This window comes from Pristiophorus japonicus, unplaced genomic scaffold, assembly GCF_044704955.1.
Source record: "Pristiophorus japonicus isolate sPriJap1 unplaced genomic scaffold, sPriJap1.hap1 HAP1_SCAFFOLD_468, whole genome shotgun sequence".
Classification (NCBI taxonomy): domain Eukaryota; kingdom Metazoa; phylum Chordata; class Chondrichthyes; family Pristiophoridae; genus Pristiophorus; species Pristiophorus japonicus.
The window spans coordinates 199814-217987 of NW_027254372.1; the positions used below are offsets into that span (position 1 = coordinate 199814).

An 18174-nucleotide genomic window follows, 5' to 3' on the forward strand; every position below is an offset into this window, starting at 1 on the left:
TTGATTCCAACATTTTCCCCACCACTGATGTCAGCCTAATTCCCCTTTTTCTCTCTCCCTCCTTTCTTAAAAAGTGGTGTTACATTAGCTACCTTCCAGTCCATAGGAACTGATCCAGAGTCGATAGACTGTTGGAAAATGATCTCCAATGCATCCACTATTTCTAGGACCACTTCCTTAAGTATCCACTATTGGGATGTTTTTAGTCTCTTCTACCGTGAAGACCGATACAAAATATTTGTTCAATGTCTCTGTCATTTCCCTGTTCCCCATTATTAATTATTAATTCCCCCATTATACATGTGTCATAGTTAAAGTAACATCCTTCCTGTTAGTGAGTCATATTCTGCACTGGGGGAGACGGCTGGTGGCTTCAACCTTTAACATTCTCATCCTCTTGTTCTAATCCCTCCAAGGCCTCACCCCTCCCTATCTCTGTAAACTCCTCCAGCCCACCAACACTCTTAATAAGGAGGCACAGTTTTCAGTGTCAGGAGGATCAGTAACCAGAGACTCGGATTTAAAGTGATTGGCAAATGAACCAGATTCTACATGAAGGGAAAAATGAAGCAGTGAGATGTTATGACCTGGAGCACACTGCCTGAAAGGGTGGTGGAAGCAGATTCACTCGTAACTTTCAAAAGAGATCAGTACTTGAGTTGGAAAAAAATACCGGGTTATGTGGTAAGAGCAGGGGAGTGGAACTAATTCTACAGCTTCGGAGGAAAGAATGTTCCAGAGAAACTCGAACTGTCTGATCAGAATATCTATGCTGTGATTACTTTTTAAATTATGAAGCCAGATTGCAGAGACTAGGCTTGTATTCCCCAGAATATAGAAGAATAAGGGGGATCTAATTGAGGTGTTTAAGATGATTAAAGGCGTTGATGGGGTAGATAGAGAGAAGCGATTTCCTCTGGTGAAGCGGACAGAACGTTTAAGAAAATGAAAGCTCGGCCGTTCAGGGTGATGTCAGGAAGCACTTCCTCACACAAATGCTGAGAGGTTGTTTCCCCAGCTGGAGAGTCTAGAACTCAGGGTCATAGTCGCAGAATAAGGGCTCGGACATTTTGGACTGAGATGAGAAGAAACTTCTTCACTCAGAGGGTTGTGGATCTTTGGGATTCTCTGCCCCAGAGGGCTGTGCATGTTCAGTCTGTGAGTATATTCAGGGCTGAGATAGATGTATGGACACTTAAGGAATTAAAGGATACGGGGATAGGGCGGGAAAGTGAAGTTGAAGCACAAAATCAGCCTTGATCTTATTGAATGGCAGAACAGGCTCAAGGGGCTGAATGGCCTACTCATGCTCCTATGTTCCTATTTGCAGTGATGACTTTTGTAAACTCATTTTCCAGGGGATTAGAAGGTGAGGATATGCAGAAGGGATTAAACCTGGGTCCCTCCTGTTAATATGACTCAGTCACATCGGTCAGTGTCTTTAGCCACTGAGCCATTGGGAGGAGGGTCCTGTGACCCTGCTGGAGAATGCACATGTGAGGCCTCAGGGGAGGGCAGTGGAATAGCCTGTCGACACTCACTGTTGAGGTTCACTCATGGAGATTGGGCACATGGGTCACATATTGGAGAGAAACTGGTGAGTGTAGAACTGAACCCAGTCAGAGTCAGCACCCTCGGGAGGAGAGGGAGGGGAACCAGTGAGTGTGGAACTGAACCCAGCCAGAGTCAGCACCTTCAGGGGGAGGAGAGGGAGGGGAACCAGTGAGTGTAGAACTGAACCCAGCCAGAGACAGCACCCTCGGGGGTGGAGAGGGAGGGGAACCAGTAAGTGTAGAACTGAACCCAGTCAGAGTCAGCACCCTCGGGAGGAGAGGGAGGGGAACCAGTGAGTGTGGAACTGAACCCAGCCAGAGTCAGCACCTTCAGGGGGAGGAGAGGGAGGGGAACCAGTGAGTGTAGAACTGAACCCAGCCAGAGACAGCACCCTCGGGGGTGGAGAGGGAGGGGAACCAGTGAGTGTAGAACTGAACCCAGCCAGAGTCAGCACCTTCAGGGGGAGGAGAGGGAGGGGAACCAGTAAGTGTAGAACTGAACCCAGCCAGAGTCAGCATCCTCAGGGGAGGAGAGGAGAGCAGGGAAAAATAGTAGGAATTAATGCAAAGTACCTTGTGCCTTGTTCTCTTCCTGGTATCATAAATCAACTGAACTCAGTCTTCCCCTCCTGAAGTCTATAGGCTCTAAAACTTTAGCTTGGTGTCCCTCCGTCCCTACTCCTTGACTTACCTCCCCTTCTCTCCTCCTCTTTCCCCCTTGTGTTCCACTCTGGGCCTTGGGCCTTCCCCGGAGATTCTCAGTATGAACAGGGGGATGTGTGTTGAGACAGGATGTCCCAGCTCTCCACCTTTAAAGGGGCAAGGAATGGCCCTGCTTTATGACATCACTGCAGTGCCCAGCAACCAACCTCCCTGAGCCCTGCTCATTATGGGCTGGGTTGAGCTCAGTGCTGTTACAGGAAGGGAAACAGGAGCAGGGTTCGGCCCGTGTGGAGCCCAGGATTAATGGGGAGAGGTACAGGATCAATTTATACCTTACTGAATGAGAAATGTCAGTGTCCCGGACACTCCCTGTCCCTCAGTACCTGTGTCGGGGAGCAATTGATGGGTTTGTGTTACCTTTAGGTGAATCTTTGTGCTCATCGAGGTGATGGAGGTCAGTGCCGGGCAACAGGATATTTGATAAGAACAGAAGAATTCGGAGCAGGAGTAGGCCATACGGCCACTAGAGCCTGCTACGCCATTCAACAGGATCATAGCTTGTCTTAAAAGTTTTTATCAGTCAGAGAACCTCTTGTCAACCTCTGGGATTCCTGGGGCAGGGACTAGAGTCTAATTTACATACAGAATATAGCTCCATCAACACTTCCCTGGGAGTGTTTGATGGGGACAGTGTAGCAGGAGCTTTACTGTGTATCTAACCTGTGCTGTACCTGCCCTGGGAGTGTTTGATGGGACAGTGTAGAGGGAGCTTTACTCTGTATCTAACCCGTGCTGTACCTGCCCTGGGAGTGTTTGATGGGGCAGTGTAGAGGGAGCTTTACTCTGTATCTAGCCCTGTGCTGTGCCTGCCTTGGGAGTGTTTGATGGGACAGTGTAGAGGGAGCTTTACTCTGTATCTAACCCGTGCTGTACCTACCCTGGGAGTGTTTGATGGGACAGTGTAGAGGGAGCTTTACTCTGTATCTAACCCGTGCTGCACCTGACTGCAGAATGCTTCAGGCAGACACTTGGTGCTCAGAATACCCCATTCCACGGCACTGACATCCATCACTTCCATGAGAACAACATTTAACTGTAATTAAAAGATATGAGAAACCCATCAGTTCCTCCCCTGGACACAGATCCAGAGGGACAGTGAGTGTCCCGAACATTATTGTACAGTGTGCTCGACAGTTCCTCCCTGGGTCTGAACGTTTTGGTGATGATTTGAATTTGATGCCCTCGAGTTACTGACTCACCGACTGGTGGAAATAGTTTATCCTCATTTATCTGATCAACTTTGAACAGCTCCCTCAGATCTCCAATTCCCCTTTGTTCTAATGAAAAGAGCCCCAGTTTCTCCAATCTCCCCCGATAACTAAAGCCTCTCTTCCCTGGTACCATCTCAGTGAATCTCTCTGCACCCTCTCCATGACCTCGACGTCCTTCCTGGTGTAAGACCCCCAAAACCTGACACAATATTCGAACTGCAGCCTAACCAATGATTTGTGCAGGTTTACCCTTTTGTACTCCACACCCCTATTTATAAAACCTAGGATCCCATGTGCTTTTTAACCACTTTATCAACTTAAAGATTTGTGTATCTGAACTCCTTGTAGGTTTTAGAGTTATTAACATATCATGGCTAAAATATGTTGACATCAAATAGCTGATTAATGTGTATTGTGGGAAATAGAGGTTTAGTCTGAGTTAGAAACTCAAACAGGCCTTCACTGTCGACAGGTTGCTATAACAACACTGATAAGACATTCCATTTACTGAATCAACTGGTTGTAATCAACAGGAAAGGACAGGGTTTGTCTGTTATTAACTGCAATATAAACTTAAACCAGAGTGAGTAATAGAATAGATTAGATTATAATGTGTGATGTTTATACCTATAACTGAAACAATCTGAAATAAAGTAATGAACAGCAGGCAGGGGAGTTTAGGGATAAAGAGAAAATTGCTGAGAAAAGTAACTGCTGGGAACCAGGGAAAGTGACCTTGTAAATCACAGATTAGAGAAATTCCAGCTGTCTTTTCCTCACTTCCTGCCCAAACCCAGCAGAGAAAACAAAGAAGAGTCCGGTGCCAGAGGTGGATCAGTGCAGGGTATAAAAGTGAGGGGAGACTGATGTAAGGGGGCAGTCGGGACTGGAGACATCGGAGATCAAGCTCAGGGCATCCAGCGGGCTGACCTGGTGTCAGTTACTGTGGACACGCGGGACTTGTATCTTTACTCTGATTGATGGATCAATATAAGGTACGTCAGTGGACTGAGAATCTGCTCATCTTGTATTTCTTAGTAAGATATTAAAGTTCCTGACACTGGACTCTTGAACCTGCTAATTAATAAGGCAAGACATTAGCTAGAATCTTACAACCCTAAATCTCTCTACTCTGCTACTCTTTTTAAAGTTTTACCATTTAATGTACATTTTCTCCCAAAATCTATCATCACATTTCTCTGCATTAAATTTCATTTGCCATTTACCTGCTCCATTTACTAACCTGTGTGTTCACACTGAAGTCACTTACAGCTCCTTCACAGTTGGCCATGGTCCATCTTTTGGCATCATCTGGAGATTTTGATCTTGACCCGATGGCCTACATCCTAGGGTTTTGAAGGAGGTGGCCATTGAGATAATGGATGAATTGGCTGTCGTCATCCAAAATTCCATAGATTCCAGAAAGGTTCCCGCATATTGGAAGGAAGCTAATGTAACCCCGCTATTTAAGAAAGAAGGGAGAGAGAAAATGGGGAACTTACAGACCAGTTAGCCTGACATCAGTCGGAGGGAAAATGCGAGAATCTAATATTAAGGATGTGGTAACAGAGCAATTAGAAAATAGTAATAGGATTGGGCAGAGTCGACATGGATTTATGAAAGGGAAATCATGTTTGACAAATCTGTTAGAGGTTTTTGAGATTGTAACTAATAAGGGAGAACCAGTGGATATGGTGTATTTGGATTTTCAGAAAGCATTCGATAAGGTGCCACACAAGAGGTTATTAAACACAATTAGGGCTCATGGGATTGGGGGTAATATACTAGCATGGATTTAGGATTGGTTAACGGGCAGAAAACAAATAAACGGTAATTTTCGGCTTGGCAGGCTGTTACTAGTGGGGTGCTGCAAGGATTGGTGCTTGGGCCCCAGCTATTCAGAATTGAATGGGGGGATTGTCCAATAAGGAGAGATTGAGTAGACTAGGCCTATATTCTCGAGAGTTCAGAAGAATGAGATGTGATCTCATGGAAATATATAAAATTCTTACAGTGCTTGACAGGGTAGATGCAGGGAGGATGTTTTCCCTGACTGGAGAGTCTAGAACCATGACTCACAGACTCAGAATAAGGGGTCGGCCATTTAGGACTGAATTGAGGGGAAACTTCTTCACTCAGAGGATGGTGAATCTTTGGAATTTTTTACCCCAAAGGGATATGAAGACTCAGTCTTTGAGTCTAATCAAGACAGAGATCAATAGATTTTTGGATATTAAGGGAATCGAGGGATATGGGGACAGCGCAGGAAAGTGGAGTTGAGGTAGAATATCAGCCATGATCTTATTGAATGGCGGAGCAGGCTCGAGAGGCCGAGTCACGTACACTTGCTCCTAATTCTTATATCCTTCTGTTCTTAGACCCTAGCCCAGATCGTTTCTCTATATTGAGAAGAGCAATGGTCCCAACACCGACCCCGAGGGATACCACTGTTTACATCCCTCCAGTCTGAAGAACATCCATTAACCACTACTCTCTGTTTTATGCCCTTAACCCAACTTCCTCTTCACGCTGCCCCACTCACTCCCTTTAATACCGTGAGCCTTAATTTTGATGAACAAACCTCCTGTCCGGCACCTTATCAAACACCTTTTGACAATCCATCTACACAACATCCCCTGCATTTCCTGTCTCACTACACTGTTATTTCCTGAAATAATCCCTGCTTTCTGTCCTGAATCAATCCATTTCACTACCAAATGTTGCAGAGTTTGCTCCAACCCACAGGGTTTCATCTGTTTAAAGCCACAACAGATAGGCCCACAAAGTGGCACCACGGCAAACTCCAGGGACAGGGAGGAAGTGAGTCAGGGAGCGTCTGTAAATGAGAGAGAAATAGAAACTGGTGAGGGAGCGTCAATGAATGAAGGAGAAATCCAGACAGGTCAGGGAATGTCTCTAAATGAAGGAGAAATGGAGACTGGTCAGGGAGTGTCTGTAAATGAAGGAATAATGGTGACTGGTCAGGATGAGGGCTTCAGCAGCGGATGAGCTGAGGTAAGGGTTGAGGTGGGTGATGCTACGGAGGTGGAAATAGTGGGTCTTTGTTATGCTGCAGATATGAGGTCGAAAGCTCATTCCAGGGTCAAATATGACACCAAGGTTGCGAACAGTCTGGTTCAGCCATAGACAGAAGTTGGGGAGAGGGATGGAGTCAGTGGCTAGGGAACGGAGTTTGTGGCAGGGACCAAAAACAATGGCTTCGATCTTCCCAATATTCAATTGGAGAAAATTTCTGCTCATCCAGAACTGGATGTTGGACAAGCAGACTGACAATTTAGGGACCGTGGAGGGGTTGAGAGACGTGGGAGTGAGGTAGAGCTGGGTGCCGTCAGCGTACATGTGGAAACTGATGCTGTGTTTTCAGATGATGTCGCCAAGGGGCAACATGTAGATGAGAAATAGGAGGGGGCCAAGGACAGATACTTGGGGGACACCAGAGATAACAATGGGGATAACAACAGTGGGAAGAGAAGCCATTGCAGGAGATTCTCTGGCTACGATTCGATAGATAAGAATGGAACCAGGCGAGTGCAGTCCCACCCAGCTGGACGATGGTGGAGAGGTGGTGGGGAAGGTTCGAGTGGTCAACCGTGTCAAAGGCTGCAGACAAGTCAAGAAGGACAAGGAGGGCTAGTCTGCCTTTGTCACAGTCACAAAGGACGTGGTTTGTGACTTTGATGAGAGCCGTCTCGGTACTGTGGCAGGCGCGGATACCCGATTGGAGGGATTCAAACATGGAATTGTGGGAAAGCTGGACACGGATCTGGGAGGTGACGGACTTTGGAGAGGACACATAGCAACATAGAAACATCGAAATTTACAGTGCAGAAGGAGGCCATTTCGGCCCATCGTGTCCGCGCCGGCCGACAAAGAGCCACACGGCCCTCGGTCAGCAGCCCTAAAGGTTACATACAAACCCATGAACAATGACGGAAAGGCAAAGAGTACCCAGCCCAACCAGTCCGCCCCACACCACTGCAACACCCCTTATACTAAAAACATCGACACCCCACCCCAACCGGAGCCATGAGATCTCCTGGGAGAGGCAAAAACCAGATAGAAACCCAGGCCAATTTAGGGAGAAAAAAATCTGGGAAAATTCCTCTCCGACCCATCCAGGCGATCGAAACTAGTCCAGGAGATCACCCTGGCCGTATTCTATTCCCTGCAGTACTTACCATTATATCTGTGCTGACCAACAAAAAGTCGTCTAATCTAATCCCAATTACCAGCTCTAGGTCCGTAACCCTGCAGGTTACAGCACTTTAAGTGCCCATCCAACCATCTCTTAAAAGTGGTGAGGGTTTCTGCATCCACCACTCTTCCAGGCAGCGAGTTCCAGATCCCCACAACCCTCTGCGTAAAGAAGCCTCCTCTCAAATCCCCTCTAAACCTTCCACCAACCACCTTAAAACTATGCCCTCTCGGAATAGCACCCTCCACCAATGGAAATAGACCTTTACTATCCACTATGTCCAGGCCCCTCAACATTTTGTACACCTCGATGAGGTCTCCTTTCAACCTCCTCTGTTCCAATGAGAACAAACCTAGCCTATCCAATCTGTCCTCATCACTAAGATTCTCCATTCCAGGCAGCATCCTAGTAAATCTCCTCTGCACCCTCTCTAGTGCAATCACGTCCTTCCTACAATACAGACCAGAACTGCAAGCAGTACTCCAGCTATGGCCTAACCAAAGTATTATTCAATTTAAGCATAACCTCCCTGCTCTCATATTCTATGCCTTGACCAATAAAGGCATACATTCCGTATGCTTTCTTAACCACCTTATCCACCTGGCCTGCTACTTTCAGGGATCTGTAGACAAGCATTCCAAGGTCCCTTTGTTCATCTACACTATTTAGTGGCCTACTGCTTAATGTGTATACCCTTTCCTTATTATCCCTCCCAAAGTGCATCACCTCAGACTTCTCTGAATTAAATTTAATTTGCCACTGCTCTGCCCACCTGACCAGTAGATTAATATCCTCCTGCAGCCCATGACTTTCCTCTTCATTCTCAACCACACAGCCAATTTTAGTGTCATCTGCAAACAAGGGGAGGTTGGAGATGGGGCGGTAGTTTGCAAGGATCGGGCGGGGGGGGGGGAGGGGAATTGAGGGTTAGTTTTTTGAGAAGAGCAGTGATGATGGCAGATTTGAGGGAGAGGGGGACAGTACCTGAGGAGAGAGAACCTTCAACAATTTCAGCTAAATGGTGACTGGTCAGGGAGCGTCTGTAAATGAAGGAGAAATGGAGACTGGTCAGGGAGCGTCTGTCAATCAAGAAAGAAAGAAGAAAGAAAGACTTGTATTTATATAGTGCCGGTCATGACCACCAGAAGTCTCAAAACGCTTTACAGCCAGTGAATTACTTTTGGAGTGTAGTCACTGTTGTAGTGTGGGAAGCGCGGCAGGCAGCCAACTTGAGTACAGCAAGCTCCCACAAACAGCAGTGTGATAATGATCAGATAATCTGTTTTTGTTATGTTGATTGAGGGATAAATATTGGCCAGGACACCAGGGAGAAGTCCCTGGCTCTTCTTCGAAATAGTGCCATGGGATCTTTTATGACCACCTGAGAGAGCAGACGGGGCCTCAGTTTAACGTCCCATCCGAAATATGGCACCTCCAACAGAGCAGCATTCCCTCATCACTGCACTGGAGTGTCAGCCTAGATCGATGTGCTCAAGGGAATTGGTGATAAGTCAGGGAGTGTCTGTAAATTAAGGAGAAATGGTGACTGGTCAGGGAGTGTGTGGAAATGAGGGAGAAATGGTGACTGGTCAGGGAGCGTGTGGAAATGGTGAATGGTCAGGGAGCGTGTGGAAATGGTGACTGGTCAGGGAGCGTGTGGAAATGAGGGAGAAATGGTGACTAGTTAGGGAGCGTGTGGAAATGGTGACTGGTCATGGAGCGTGTGGAAATGGTGACTGGTCAGGGAGCGTGTGGAAATGGTGACTGGTCAGGGAGCGTGTGGAAATGAGGGAGAAATGGTGACTAGTTAGGGAGCGTGTGGAAATGGTGACTGGTCAGGGAGCATGTGGAAATGAGGGAGAAATGGTGACTGGTCAGGGAGCGTCTGTACATGAAGGGAATTGGTAACTGGTGGAATGGGTGGCAGTGTGAGCTGCGAGGAGAATGCTATGAGGCTGCAGAGTGACTTGGACAGGTTAGGTGAGTGGGCAAATGCATGGCAGATGAAGTATAATGTGGATAAATGTGAGGTTATCCACTTTGGTGGTAAAAACAGAGAGACAGACTATTATCTGAATGGTGACAGATTAGGAAAAGGGGAGACCTGGGTGTCATGGTACATCAGTCATTGAAGGTTGGCATGCAGGTACATCAGGTGGTTAAGAAAGCAAATGGCATGTTGGCCTTCATAGCAAGGGGATTTGAGTATAGGGGCATGGAGGTGTTACTACAGTTGTACAGGGCCTTGGTGAGGCCACATCTGGAGTATTGTGTACAATTTTGGTCTTCTAACTTGAGGAAGGACATTCTTGCTATTGAGGGAGTGCAGCGAAGGTTCACCCGACTGATTCCCGGGATGGCGGGACTGACATATCAAGAAAGACTGGATCAACTGGGCTTGTATTCACTGGAGTTCAGAAAAATGAGAGGGGATCTCATAGAAACATTTAATATTCTGACGGGTTTAGACAGGTTGGATGCAGGAAGAATGTTCCCAATGTTGGGGAAGTCCAGAACCAGGGGTCACAGTCTAAGGATAAGGGGTAAGCCATTTAGGATCGAGATGAGGAGAAACTTCTTCACCTAGAGAGTGGTGAACCTGTGGAATTCTCTACCACAGAAAGTTGTTGAGGCCAATTCACTAAATATATTCAAAAAGGAGTTAGATGTAGTCCTTACTACTAGGGGGATCAAGGGGTATGGCGAGAAAGCAGGAATGGGGTACTGAAGTTGCATGTTCAGCCATGAACTCATTGAATGGCGGTGCAGGCTCGAATGGCCTACTCCTGCACCTATTTTCCATGTTTCTATGTTTCTCCTTTGTCCACTCTGCTCGTTACATCCTCAAAAAATTCTAGAAGATTTGTCAAGCATGATTTCCCTTTCATAAATCCATGCTGACTTGGACCGATCCTGTCACTGCTTTCCAAATGCTCTGCTATTTCATCTTTAATAATTGATTCCAACATTTTCCCCACCACTGATGTCAGGCTAACCGGTCTATAATTCCCTGTTTTCTCTCTCCCTCCTATTTTTAAAAGTGGTGTTACATTAGCTACCCTCCAGTCCATAGGAACTGATGCAGAGTCAATACAATGTTAGAAAATGATCACCAATGCATCCACTGTTTCTAGGGCCACTTCCTTAAGTACTCTGGGATGCAACCTATCAGGCCCTGGGGATATATCGGCCTTCAATCACATCAATTTCCCTAACACTATTTCCTGACTAATAAGGATTCCCTTCAGTTGTTCCTCCTCGCTAGACCCTCGGAGCCCTAGTATTTCTGAAAGGTTATTGGTGTCTTCTTTAGTGAAGACAGAACCAAAGTATTTGTTCAATTGGTCTGCCATTTCCTTGTTCCCCATTATAAATTCACCTGATTCTGACTGCAAGGGACCTACATTTGTCTTCACTAACCTTTTTCGCTTCACATATCTATAGAAGCTTTTGCAGTCAGTTTTTATGTTCCCTGCAAGCTTCCTCTCATACTCTATTTTCCCCCTCCTAATTAAACCCTTTGTCCTCCTCTGCTGAATTCTAAATTTCTCCCAGTCCTCAGGTTTGCTGTTTTTTCTGGCTGATTTATATGCCTCTTCCTTGGATTGAATGTTTTCCCTAATTTCCCTTGTCAGCCACAGTTGAGCCACATTCCCCGTTGTATTTTTACTCCAGACAGGGATGTACAATTGTTGAAGTTCATCCATGTGATCTATAAATGTCTGCCATTGCCTATCCACTGTCAATCCTTTAAGTATCATTTGCCAGTCTATCCTAGCCAATTCATGTGTCACACCATCGGAAGTTATCTTTCCTTAAGTTCAGGACCCTAGTCTCTGAATTAACTGTTTCACTCTCCATCTTAATAAAGAATTCTACCATATTATGGTCACTCTTCCCCAGGGGACCTCACACAATAAGATTGCTAATTAGTCCTCTCTCATTACACAACACCCAGTCTAGGATGGCCAGTTGTTTCGTAGGTTCCTCGACATATTGGTCTAGAAAACCATCTCTAATACACTCCAGGAAATCCTTCTCCACCGTATTGAAACCAGTTTGGCTAGCCCAATCTATATGTAGATTAAAGTCGCCATGATAACTGCTGTACCTTTATTGCATGCATCCCAAATTTCCTGTTTGATGCCATCCCCAGCCTCACTACCACTGTTTGGTGGTCTGTATACAATTCCCACTAACGTTTTCTGCCCTTTGGTATTCCGCAGCTCCACCCATACAGATTCCACATCATCCAAGCTAATGTCCTTCCTTACTATTGCGTTAATTTCCTCTTTAACCAGCAATGCTGCCCCACCTCCTTTTCCTTTCTGTCTATCCTTCCTGACTGTTGAATACCCCTGGATGTTGAGTTCCCAGCCTTGGTCTTCCTGGAGCCATGTCTCAGTAATCCCAATTATATCATGTTCGTTAATAATTGCCTGTGCGGTTAATTCATCCACCTTATTACGAATACTCCTTGCATTGAGACACAGAGTCTTCAGGCTTGTTTTTTTAACACTCTTTGTCCCTTTTAGAATTATGCTGTAATGTGGGCTTTTTTTATTTTTGCCTTGGATTTCTCTGCCCTCCACTTTTACTTTTCTCCTTTCTATCTTTTGCTTCTGCCCCCATTTTACTTCCCTCTGTCTACCTGCATAGATTCCCATCCCCCTGCCATATTAGTTTAACCCCTCCCCAAAAGCACTAGCAAACACTCCCCCTAGGACATCAGTTCCGGTTCTGCCCAGGTGCAGACCATCCGTTTTGTACTGGTCCCACCTCCCCCAGAACCGGTTCCAATATCCCAGGAATTTGAATCCTTCCCTCTTGCACCATTCCTCAAGATACGTATTCATCTTAACTATCCTGTTATTTCTACTCTGACTAGCACGTGGCACTGGTAGCAATCCTGAGATTACTATCTTTGAGGTCCGACTTTTTAATTTAACTCCTAGCTCCTTAAATTCAGCTTGTAGGATCTCATCCCGTTTTTTACGTATGTCGTTGGTACCTATATGCACCATGTTAGGGTTAACTTCAAATCACCAGTCGGAGTCCATTAGCCTTAAAGTAAATGCAGTTTTTATTAATAAAAGATACAAACCGGCAGGAGAGTTATCCTTGAAGGAATGCTCAAAGAAACTGCCACAGACATCTTATTTTATCCAGTTTCAGATTATAGCATTATGTAATTACGCAAGTTACAATTAATACGTGCTGATTGATTAACACATGATTGATTGGTCAGGTGCTTTCTCCAATCTGCTTTCTATATACCTTAATTGGTAATTCCCGATACATGTTATGATTCTTTTTATACAATTCAAATTCTATTATCTGTGTCTGTGCCCGGCTCCGAAGGCCTTTGGTCTATGAATTGGAACATCTGCTCCTCTGTGGAAGGCATCCCACATATGCTTCCCACAGTCTGAAAATCAGGCTGTGGGATCCATTTTTTAAAAAACTGTTAACTCTATTTTAAAACATCGCAATTATTATTATGAATTGTAATTACAATTTGTAATCTGCCCTTTCAGTCCCTCCTGTTGGTCCCTGAATATTTCTAAATAATCAGTTTAGCACATATATGTTCTGAGCTATCTGCTGGAAATGGTGATATCAAGTCCATATCCTTGGGATCGCTTGTAGTTCCATCTTTTGCGGAGTCTTTACATACTACCCCTGACCATTTCCCTGGGATATTGGCACACCACTTATATTTGTTTTTGTCCACACAGAGCATAAGCTCGGGTGCCTTAGTTGTTTCCCTAATGTGTTACAAAGTCATTCGCCTCCCTATCATGCCTACATTACATAGTGAACAAGGCTGTTTGGTGTTTGGCTAGAACCACGCAGTTGTATATCCCTCAGATCTTACACAGCAGATATAGTTGTATCACGATATATATCCCTACCACTACCATTATTAGCACAATTGGATGCCACATCAATTTGAGGACCGTGTAGGCTTCAGGTGACCAGCCCTTAAAAATGTCTCGCCATGAACAACAATTTTCCTTTCCCTGCCTTATCCTGTCTTGATTCGTATGTCTCCTGCCTCGGTTTCGTTGATCAGGCGATAGGATTGGGACACTCACGACTCATAATCAGGTATTCGTTCTGTCTTTGTGTTTGATAACAAAGGCTTTCTACGTTCTTGGTTACAAGCCTTGGCCAACGTCTTCTCTCTTTGTCTCTTGTATTTGCCTGCACATTCTCCCCGGAGTATCAGCACCACTATTGCTGCACTAGGACCAGCACATGGAATATAATTCTAATCCCTATCTTGTAACTTTACTCGAGTATGCCTCACACTTGTTACATGACATCACCAACCAACTCAAGGCTATTCCTATCTGTACTGCCACTAGTGTATGTGAAAGGATCCTTATCCACGGATGTATAATCTCAAGTACCAAGGCAGGTTTTTCAGGTTATCCTTTATTTCACTGTCCAGTTCATTTGCTTTTATCCTTTAGCTCATAATATATTTTAATGTTATTTCTTAATGGTCCTTTGAGCTCAGTGAAATCTTCAAGTAACAGGGGAATTGGTGGTGCTTGCTCTTCCATGTAATCATCAATATCTCGCTTCATCTCATCGCTTATGTTTAATGTCATTGTCTTCCTGGCGTGTATATATGTCATGCGTGCTCTTCCCACTGCCACCGACATTCTGGGAGTAAAGCAAAAGTTAGGCATTGTAATGTTACAAGTCAAGTCTCCGTAATTGTAAGTTCCCAGGCTAGTTACCACACAATATTCTCCTCGCCCTTGATCGGCGTAATGTGTGGGTTTGGTTCGGGCAGGGCTTATTCCAGTGATGCATCCTTCCGTAGTATTGTCAAACCCGCAGCTATCCTTGCTCCCGTCTCCCACTGGGTGAGGGCATATAGTTAGACTTCCTTCTCTCCGGCACCCGGATAAAGATATTCCCCTTATATTTCCATTCTTTTTGATCTCATACTGGTCCATCGCGGATGTACTCTTCCCCTCGTATTATGTTTGTTACCCCTCGCGTCCTCCTGTAACCGCATACACCCCAGAGCAGGTCTCCAGTCGTCCTGGTTCAACCCTTGCCACTGGATAAAGGCCGAGCTCTGTCAAGCCCCGTGTGGTGGCTGATGTGCAACGGTCACCACACGTTAAACAAATCCAGGACAGGCATCTTCCACTCTTCAATTGGAGCTCAGGAACGGAACATCGGGTCCTTCATTGGAACATCTGTGAACCCATGTGGAAGCAAGTCATCCTGGTTCCAGGGAGCGCCTATGATGATGATGAGTCATTCCTTTTAGGGTGCAGGCGTCTAATGGCCCAGTGTGCTGTGCCATTTCTTTCAACTGGGTGCTATTTATTCAATCTGGAATTCGCTCGGTTTATATCTGATCCATATTGTGTCTCACCTGACCGATCATACATCTCCCATAGGCATGACATGTCTCTTTTCCTGTCCTCGCCATTGTCCTCTCATTCCTGCTTATTTAGCTCGTTAATTGTTCGTGCATGGCCTTCCAATACGGATATCCCTCTTGCAGTATTTTGGATGTTTCAGATCCTAACTCTGAAGATTCTATCCCTATCCTGGCCTGTTTCCTCATTAGTAACGCCATCATTCCTCAAACTATCTACTCATGCTTGGATCGCCTGTATATCTAGTGCATCTACGAGAGAGGGCCCGGTACAGTTAATACGTCATTCTCTATAGATCTCTTCTGTCTTCCTGCTTTGTGTCTCAGCTGCTTGTGATACTCCCTTGCTCCTGATGTGTCACTAGCTTTTCTCAGGATTGTGTCTAGCAATCGTGTGTACAACGCTTTAGTCTTGGGGCTAAACTTTTCTGGCAGGTATAGGGCTGATAAATTTATGCTCACAGGTAACATTTCATGCTGCACATTATCAAATAACAAATTACTTCTGTTCCAGGTTTAACTACCATGCGCTTTCCCAAGGTTAATTCCCCTGGTTTACAATATTCAGGTAACATTTTGTTACCCACTTATCTTGTGGCTTCAAGATAAACGCTCCTGACATTCAGATGCCACCCCTAGGGGCTGCTTTACGTAGTTGTTGTACCCTCCGGTGTGGGTATATGCTTCTGGGCCCCCCAGGGGCAGCCTTGTAGCTTGTCCTTGTAGAATAGGAAGAGCGGTGGTGATCACGTTTATATTCTGTTGATAAAACACACCCTGGATATTCCAGGTTTTTAGTTAGAGTCTTACCATTTCTATTTCAACCGCATTGTTTGCACCATTTCTTCGATTGTTTGCACCGTTTCTCCGGGCATGTGCCCCTTTCCAGAGCATTATTATTATAGCCAGTACCCCTAATATTGCAAATATCCATCCTAATCCTCTAAAAAGTCCCTCTGTCGTACCCTTATATCCTTTCAGCTGGGACCAGTGCTTCCACCAGCCCATACCTTTCATACTCACGCAAGCACACTTATCTCCACTAATTAATACCTCCTATGGTCCACTCCACCGAGGTGCGAACCCTGGTTTCTCTGTCACCTCCTGAACCATTGCCTTCGCCCCCACCTCGGGGATTATAGCCGAGGCAGTTATCACACCATCTTCATCCCCCTCCTCCTGCCTTTCCCACACCTCCTGTCGCATACCTTTCAACTGCTCACTCAATTCCCTCACATACTTTCTGATTCTGTCTCATAGGGGGCCTAAGTCGGCTCCTCCTGTCACTATTCCTTCTGGTAACCTCATTGCCTCACTCAAGCTGGTTTTAAGGGTCCGATTCATTCTCTCTACCATCCCTGAAGTCTAGGGGTGATATGGGATGTGAAACATCGGCTTACTTGACCCGTGAAATGAGTCCCTTGACCCGAGTCAGTCATGTGGTAATAGGACTGCCTCCCATTTAGCATTTCCACCAGTGTGTGTTTTGTGTGCAGTATTATTTCTCCTGTCATTATGACAGACTCACTAATTTTGACTGCCCAAGTGGCACAATCCAGTGGGGCCACACATCTGGACAGACCGGGAGCCGCTGGTGATTGCTGTGTCCAGTAGTAAGCTACGGGTCTCATCCTATCCCCATGTATGTGTGTCACCACAGCTCCATAGAAGTCTCCCGGTTCTCACAATGTACATGGAACGGGAGATCCATGTTCGGGAATCCCAGCCCTAGAGCTGACATTAGGGCTTCCTTCAGATTACTGCATGTTGCTTCTTGTTCGGGGCCCCACTCTATAGTTTCTAAGCATGGTCTTCCCCCTTTCACTAGCCGCTGTAATGCTTCTGCAATTGCTGCAGTTAGGTACAAAATTCCTGCAATAGTTAAAGAACCCCAGTACCTTACACACCCCTCGGACTGTTTTTGGATGGGGAATAATCCTAATGGCCTCCTTCCTGTCACTGGTCATGGTCCTAGTTCCTTGGGATATTTTATGTCCCAGGTACGACAGCTTGTCCAATTTGTGCCTTTTTGGGATTTACTCTAAATCCTGCTTTCCGTTATCTCAAATGTCTTTTCCATAACTAGAACAGAGTCGAGCACGTAGGCTTTGAAAGCTGCTTTCCGTTATCTCAAATGTTCCAGTTTCAAGGCCATTACATCTCGCTTCCTGTGGTTCTTCAACCACCGTATCTGAAGTCACAAGTTCAACTTATGTTGTCCTTTGTTCTAAACTGCTAAAACCTGTAGTTTTCACATTTTAATTTTTCCAAAGTCCCTTTTACATTTTCGCAGATAGCTCCCCACTTGCCCAGGAGTTTGACCTGATCCCTGAAGGTATTTCTAGATTGTTCAAAGCCTTTTAGTTTTATTTCCTTTTTTTTAAAAAAAAGATCAGATTTAACTTTTTATTTTAAATGAATCTCATTTTTTTGTGCCTTTTCTTAACCAGTGGCACTTGAAACCTTCACAACAAAATTAACTCTTCACTGTTCCCATCCTAATTTCTGCTCCCCTTTTGTAGTATTTGTATTTATTGTTGGATTACGAATTGTCAAATATGGTAATACTGTTTTTTTTTAACATCGGACTTCTCATTTATGTTTATAGTGATTCACAGATCACAGAATGCAAAGTACTTGTTTTATAATTATGTACTTAACTTCTGTTTTAGAGGCTGATCAAAAACTCTAATCTTTTGCTCTGTAACTTCAATTTTGTGATACAGTATCTCATAAATTACATCTTTTTAAGCTTCAGCTTCTGACGCAGTATGTGTACTTTTATTAAAAGGCTTCCAAGCCCAAGATTTTCCAATACAACCAAAATGTTTATCAAGGAGAATCACCTGAAATATCTCAAAATCCCAATTCAAATATTGTACTGCCACTCTTTTATTTCAAACTCTTTTTACTGAGCTAGAAGCTTTCACGTCAAGGTTTTACACAAAGGAAAATGGGGGGGTGGGCGGGGGGTGACTTCCCCAGCCTGCAGCCTCGAGAGACCCACATGGGCTTTTTAAAAAAAAAAGGCATTGCAACTTCCCTTCTCCGTTCTTTATC

General features: G+C 45.1%; 1 protein-coding gene across 2 annotated transcripts in view; it reads left to right on the forward strand.

Moving 5' to 3' along the window:
* LOC139252429 (zinc finger protein 432-like) overlaps positions 1-18174 on the forward strand; it is a 76621-nt gene that overhangs the window by 18563 nt on the left and 39884 nt on the right. The window lies entirely within an intron of this gene.